The sequence below is a fragment of the Rhinopithecus bieti genome, unplaced genomic scaffold (genome assembly GCF_001698545.2).
Source record: "Rhinopithecus bieti isolate Rb0 unplaced genomic scaffold, ASM169854v2 scaffold_48345, whole genome shotgun sequence".
NCBI lineage: Eukaryota > Metazoa > Chordata > Mammalia > Primates > Cercopithecidae > Rhinopithecus > Rhinopithecus bieti.
In genome coordinates, this window is record NW_016819344.1 from 541,558 (window position 1) to 548,043 (window position 6,486).

The window sequence follows — 6,486 nt, forward strand, 5'->3', positions numbered from 1 at the left end:
AAAAAAAAAAAAAAAAAAAAAAAAAAAAAAAAAAAAAATTTGGTGACTGGATACCAACAAAGATTTATTTATTTTTCTCACACAAAGTTTATAGCCTATTTGGACAGTCCTTTAAAACAAATATCCTCCATGTGGTATCTCAGAAATTTGTACTAAGAGAGGTTCCACCATCCTGTAGCTGCACGGAACATGCAACCTCCCTTGTTGACACAATCATGGAGTGATGTGTTATGGTCTCTACCTCAGGTCTACAGAGGGGCTCTTAATCTTTCTACAGATTTATAAACTACAAATCTATAAAGTAAAAAGACATGCTTTCTTCCACACACATGCATTGCAGTAGCATAGGGACAGGGAAACCACAACAAACACTTCCTTTCATAAAGGGACAGAAGGGAGGCACACAGCAGGCACTGGTCCTTAGCAATTTTGAAATTTCTTTTGGCAGGCATTGTAAAGGGCTTCTAACCTGAGGTGGGGAATGTGTGATTAGGCTGCAGTTCTACTCTCTGAAGGGGCTTCCTTGTCCAATGTTTGGCATGGCTCCTAGCTCCACCATTTAGGAGGTTCCTTATTTTTTATTATCTTTTCTGGCTGCATCTGAAATGGATATTGGGGAATATATTCTCCTTAGGAACTACACAGCTTTCTCAGCCCACCATCCTGCCATAGTCGAGGCCCAGGGATTGTTTAAAGTCCTGGAGAGTATCAGGGTCTCTGTTCCTTTGGCAGTTTAACTGTGTGAAAAAAAAAAAAAAAAAAGAGGTTTCTTACTTGATTCCATAATAATTCTAGATGTTAATCAATCAACATACACAGTTCTTGAAATATAGTTCTCCAAACTCCTGTTTCCTTTGCTTTCTAATCCCTTACATCTTTTCCACTTAATGAGAAGTATTCTCAGCCTATCAGCCTTTGTAAGCGAATACACCCTTAGGCACTTTGCTCTGAGTCACTTTGTCCAATTTAACTACTAACCTCAGCTAACATGGCAGAGGATGGGGAGTATAGAAAATGGCTCTTAAATGTTTTCACTTTAACATGATGCATGTGACATCCATGTGTATGTCACTGGCCACAGCAAGTCACATGGACCTGCCAAGTTTCAAGAGAGTAAGGAAACATATTCTTTCATGCACTGGGATAGAAAGAAAGCCAAAACAGTTAGTGAATATGATGAAATACATCACTTCTTTGTGGAAACTGTGAAGCAGTGAGGCAGGCCTCAGCAAGGGAACTAGCAATGGTGTGGACCAGAAGAGGTGCTCCCTTTGGGCCAGGGTCAGACAAATAGCTGAAGCGATGGTAACTGCACACTACGGAAATAATTCTGGTGCTCTTCATGGAACCTTCTGCAATGGCTGCCTCATAGCCTCTTATTCTTTGACCTTGGTACCCTGAAGCACCTCTGTCATAGAGGAGGGTTGAAGGAAAATTCTTCCACATGTGGTTCGGGATCCCAGAGAGCCCCTTGAAAAACCACATTTCTTGGAGATTATGCTAATATACCAAGAGATGTCCCTAAGACTTCATAATATAACCTACTTTAATTTCTCCTTGCTTTAGTGAAAATCCTCTCCAATAAATGTACATGATTAGAATCACTCAAGTTTTTAAGGAGTAATTGCTCTCAAGACTCAGATTTGATAGGGGGAAGTTCAAAAGCCATCAGGGAATAGGATGGAGTCTGAGCAGGACTTTGTACCTTTCATCTCTTTGCATGGATGCAAATACTACCACAGAGACACTACACTGCAAAAAAGTGCCGGGAATCTGATTGTTTTGTTGATGTATTTTATTTTATTTTGCAATTGTCAGATTCAGGGACCCACCCCGGAAGCTTTTCTAGGGGAACACAATAGAATTGCTGGCCCTATTATTGATGAGATGGGTTCTTGGGAGGGAGATCAAAGACTTGTGACTCTACATCAACACGGGCTCTGGAAACATGCAGGCAAAGTGGGGTTTACCTGATAGTCAAGACTGGTGACTGGGTGGGTGTCAGCATGGCATGGTGGAAACAGGTGCTGGCGCTCAGCCGGCCTCTTCTTTGTTTTGATTAATTGCTTTCTTTTTTGTTTTATGGAACTTGACGGCACTGGTGGTGGCTTTTCGTGGTTGACTACCCCTGTAGTACCTAATTACATTGGAGATTTTTAAAAAGCAACAATGAACACATTTTCCAAATATGTTCTCAGTCTGCTCCCTCCCTCGGTAATTGGAGGCAGAGGGAAAAGAGGGCTGGGTGGTATTCCCCAGAGACTTCCTGCCAATCAGCCCAGGCATGTCCCCATGGGGCCACTCAGGAACACAGGTGCTTGGATGCCCCATGGAATAGAGGGCTGAGGACATGCCCAGGGCCCTGAGGCCACACCCCAAGCACATGAAGCTCTCACATCTGCTTTCTTACTTCTGCACGTGAGGGCTGAGGTACTGCTCAAGAACTAGGTAGAAAATTACACATTTCAACTAAAGTTCAGTCAAAATAAAAATAAAAATATCAGCTTTTAGGGAGATCAAAGCCAGAGACTCAGTAAAAGCTCCTGATGCAGGCAATTCTGAGAGTCCTGTCTTTTCTCTTTTGAATTAAAAGAATAATTGTAAGAAAATAACATTTTATTTATTCGTTCCTTCAATCTGTGACTTGATCCTGTGCTAGGCACTGAGAGAGTCTATTGGCAAGAATCTGGGCAGAAAATGGCATCAGGAGACTTGGACTGGAAGTCCTCATCTGACCCACTGAAGACTGGAGTGAGGTGGGGAGACAGTTCAGGGACTTCATGCCTATGTATCCCAAGACTGTTTGTCTAGACATCAAATTGTTCCCAGCTCCCCTCTTAATGGAGACAGAGGAAAGAAAATACCTGTGGGCCATGGCTGACTCACATGGCAATTTCCTTCTGTTTGACTGACCACCCCATTTGCCCTCTCACTGTTTATAAGGGCCTGGCATTCTACCAGTTACAGACTGCAGGCCAGGTGGTGAAGGAAGTAAGTGTGAGGCATGATTCACAGGGACTTCTGAACTGGTGAAACTTTCCTGTAAGAATGGAAGGATGCCCAAGCACACACAGTAATGTACACTACACCCCCACATACAGATGAGTGCAAGGAGACTTAAACTCTGCCCCTTGAATTCCCTTTCTGGAGGACCACACTGAAGTTGTGAGTCATTTTACAACAGAAGGGTGACCTCGCCTTTGGGCTGATGTATTGTCTTCAGCTGTTGACTCTGCTACTACAAGAGGCAATGCAGCCCTCCAACAGACGCCGATGACGTAGTACTCCCCTTCTCAGTGTGGAACTCCCTTTATGTGAAAAGAAGTACTGTCTGCCTCCCTCCATTCCCTGATTTCTGCACAAGAGCAATCTTACCCAAAATCCCTTCATCCTGGGCCCTCTGTTCAACTTTATCTGCAGAATAAGACAGTAGTTTCTGACCCCAGTTGCAAATCTGACTCAGCAAAACTAAAAAAAAAGGAAGACTCCATCCAAGACTCCCTGAATCATAATCATAGAAGTAAGGAGATGTAACTTTAATAAGCTTCCAAGATGATCCTGATACAACTGTGATCAGTGCTTCTTAAGATGTCACGTGCATTTAAATCACTAGGGGATGTTGTCAACATGAAGATTCTGATCCAGTAGGTCTAGGGTGTCCGTGTGATGTAGCATTTCTAACAACCCCTTGGGGCTGCTTCTGGTCCTGGAGTAAATTTGAGGCAGCCAAGGTGTAGAGCTATGGTTCTCCATCCCAGCTACGTGTCAGAATCATCTGGAGAACTTAAAAAAAAATCCCTTTGCTCCAGCTGCACCGCTAACTAAATCCTAGCTCTGGGCCTGGGACTCAGACATCAGTAATTTCTAAAGCTTCTCAGGTAATAATATTGTACAACTCCGGGCTAGGTGCGGTGGCTCACGTCTGTGATCCCAGCACTTTGGGAGGCCCAGGTGGGCGGATCACAAGGTCAGCAGTTGGAGACCAGCCTGGCCAACATGGTGAAACCCCGTCTCCACTAAAAATACAAAACTTAGCCAGGCTTGGTGGTGGGCGCCTGTAATCCCAGCTACTCAGGAGGCTGAGGCAGGAGAATCGCTTGAACCCAGGAGGCGGAGGTTGCAGTGAGCCGAGACCGTGCTCTAGCATGGGTGACAGAGTGAGGCTCCATCTCAGAAAATAATAATAATAAATAAATAAATAAATCAGTCAATCAAGCATGCAGCTCTAGTTGAGAACCATTGTTTTGGGAGCTGTTTTACACCAGAGTGGGTCTGTGATTCAGCTGCTCAACTCCCAACCCAACCACAGGCCTGCTACCTTCTCTCCAAAACCTATTTTCCGGGCAGCTGCACTGCATATGTTTTTCCAGACAGCTGGACAATATATATTATCATCATAGAATAGCTCGTTGAAACACATCCCTTTCTAGAGATAACCAATAGCAATATTAGCAAGGTCTATACATCCACCCTATTCCCTTTGCACAGAAACTTAATTCTCAGTTGTTGGTTAATGGCTTCTTGGCTTCTCTCTCTCTCTCTCCTGGAGCAATCTGCATGGTACATTTACACAACCACATAGGTGTGGTACGTGGACACACCACACGCATGAGACTAAACTCTCACTCACACAACCCTCTGTCTTCCACTCTTTGTCATTTTATACTCCCTAGTCCTTCCCTAAGATCACTAAGGAATTAATATCATACTTCCCCACCTCTTATACCTTCTTCAAGTCATCTGTACCTCTGAGCTCTTGCACACTGTGCAATATTGCTCAGAATGTCTTAACTCATGAGTCCTCACCAGAATATCCTAACACCCTGCGAAATGGCTGGTTCCTACTGTCTTTCAGCTCTTTCTTGCCTTTGGACATCACCTTCCCAGGCACCACAATTCTCGACAACTCCTCTTTGCCCCATGGAAATGTCTACTATAATCCTTAGTTCATTGTGAAGTATTTATTGATTTCTGAATCTCTTTTCCCCACTAGACTGTGAGCTCCTTACTGGTGGGAGTGTCTTGCCGACCTCTCAATTTATACCACAATGCTACCTTCTGAGCAGAATGCCCAGAACAGAGCAGCAGGTTGCACGACATTTTATTGAATGCATCAATGGTCTCCTTTTTCTTTTTTTCTGCTTTCTCTATTAGATTGTATAAAATGTACAGAAACTGATCTGTTTTAGCATGATTCTGACTGGCATATTTGCTCAAACCAGTCCACACCCCCACGAGAGTATAATTGGAATATCCAGCCCTTCCAAAACCCTGTCAATCATTCTGCTGTGTAAATAGGCACAGGTGATTGGTTCTAATCAAAGTCATTAGGGTGGTTCTGGAACAATCCTGCTGCCATATGTAGATAATTATGGCAGAAGTCTAAATTTTGGATGTTAGCCAATCTAAATAGCATTAGCATGAGGAATTTAAATAGAACAAAAGGAGAAGGATGGCACAGTACTTGGACATAAATAATAATAGCTAGAACTTATAGAGCATTTTCTATGTGCCAGGCACTCTTCTAAGTACTTTACATATATTAACTCATTTATACAACATAACTGTCTTACAAGGTAGCCATTAGTATCTGAATTTTATAGGTGAGGAAACTAAGATACAGAGAGGTTAGCTAACCTGGCCAACATATAGCTGGTAAGTGGTGGAGCCTCTGTTGGGACCAGGTAGATTAGTAGCTCCAGGTCTGTGTTCCCCATCCCTGTGGGAACTATGCTGTAGTCTGTGCTGCCCTAGCGAATGGGCTTCTTTCAAGAGACAGCATAATCAAATTTCTCAGACCTAATTGGATCCCTGGAAGCAGAATGGACCATTAGGGTTCTCTATCTTATTGAAGTAGCTGTCCTCAAAGTTTAGTATATATATTTTTTTCTTTTCTTTCTCTTAAACACACATACAGACATACCTGTTTGGGTGAGGGAGAAGGGACAAGATGGAGGAAGGTGAACAAGATGGAGCAGTACCTGTTGTTTCCGGGTTCTTCATCACCAACTTACCTGCGCGCAGGAAAATGCAGCCCGCGCCCGGGACGATGCAGATCAACCGAGCATGCGCCAGGTGACGTCAATCCGCAGAGACCGAGACTTACCTGACCACGCCTACCGAGACGCCCGTATCATGCCCTTATCCCGCCCACTGCCCTCCCCTTCCAGTACCAATGCATAAAAGTCCGCCGCCTGCAGGAGCCGGTGTGACTTCTTCGGCCCCCGCATTCACCTCCCCGATTCAGATTGAGGTCACGCGGTGCCTGCTCAGTTGATCAGCATTTTCCTGCACGCCGGTAAGTTGGTGATGAAGAACCCAGAAACAACAGGTACTGCTCCATCTTGTTCACCTTCCTCCATTTTGTCCCTTCTCCCTCACCCAAACAATACCCATCTCTCAGAAAATAGACTTAGTGACTTTCAATGAAAACAAAGTGATTCTGAATGAGATCAATGCTGTTGTGTTCCTTGAGTTTTGCTTGCT

General features: G+C 44.0%; 1 long non-coding RNA gene across 3 annotated transcripts in view; it reads right to left on the reverse strand.

Moving 5' to 3' along the window:
• Positions 1-5,967, reverse strand: part of LOC108519668 (uncharacterized) — a 13,624-nt gene extending 7,657 nt beyond the window's left edge. Inside the window, exons 1-3 of one of the 3 annotated variants that reach the window (XR_001882684.1) lie at positions 5,924-5,967; positions 1,971-2,137; positions 470-737 (exon numbers count right to left, since the gene is read on the reverse strand). This is a non-coding gene — a long non-coding RNA (uncharacterized LOC108519668). Of the gene's footprint in view, positions 1-115; positions 738-1,970; positions 2,138-5,637; positions 5,788-5,923 lie in introns of those variants that run through there. The other 2 variants (XR_001882683.1, XR_001882685.1) reach the window with 2 other exon arrangements.
• Between the last annotated feature and the right edge of the window lie 519 nt (positions 5,968-6,486).